Here is a 573-nt window from a genome sequence, read left to right on the forward strand (position 1 = left end):
AAAGTGCAACAATGAATGAATGGAAATCCAAAGTCTCTGTAAATTTTTACTGAAATTAATAATAAATTTTTTTTAAACTTTGGAAATGTTTTTTTGCCGAGTCAGCAGCTTTGTTCCCACAGTTCCAATACTAAAAGTTTTGACAAAAAAAAAAAAGTTGGAAATGGAAAAAAAAAGATATTATTACTCATTGGGCTTCCATGTTTGTCTATGCATTTTCCTTGTTCAAGAATTCCCTAACCTGACTAGGTACTCTTAAGATCTTAGTTTGATGCCCTTACCAGGCTGGACCCCTCTGGTTCTTCCCCATCATTATGCCCACCCTGTGACACTGTCCTTCCAGGTAAGACCCTCTTCTCTCATTCACAGTCTTGTTTACCACTGTATCTCCAACGCCTGACATATAGTAAAACAAACAGGTTGCTGTTGATTCTAACTCACGGTTACCCATGTGTGTCACGGTAGTACTGTGCTCCACAGAGTTTTCAAAGGCTGACATTTCTTTCTTCTTCTTTTTTTTTAATTTAAAGGCTGATATTGTAAAAATAGAGCGCCAAGTCTTTTGTCTGAGAC

The sequence above is a fragment of the Elephantulus edwardii genome, unplaced genomic scaffold (genome assembly GCF_000299155.1).
Source record: "Elephantulus edwardii isolate Elephantulus edwardi_28Jun2011 unplaced genomic scaffold, EleEdw1.0 scaffold00001, whole genome shotgun sequence".
NCBI classification, from domain to species: Eukaryota; Metazoa; Chordata; class Mammalia; order Macroscelidea; family Macroscelididae; genus Elephantulus; species Elephantulus edwardii.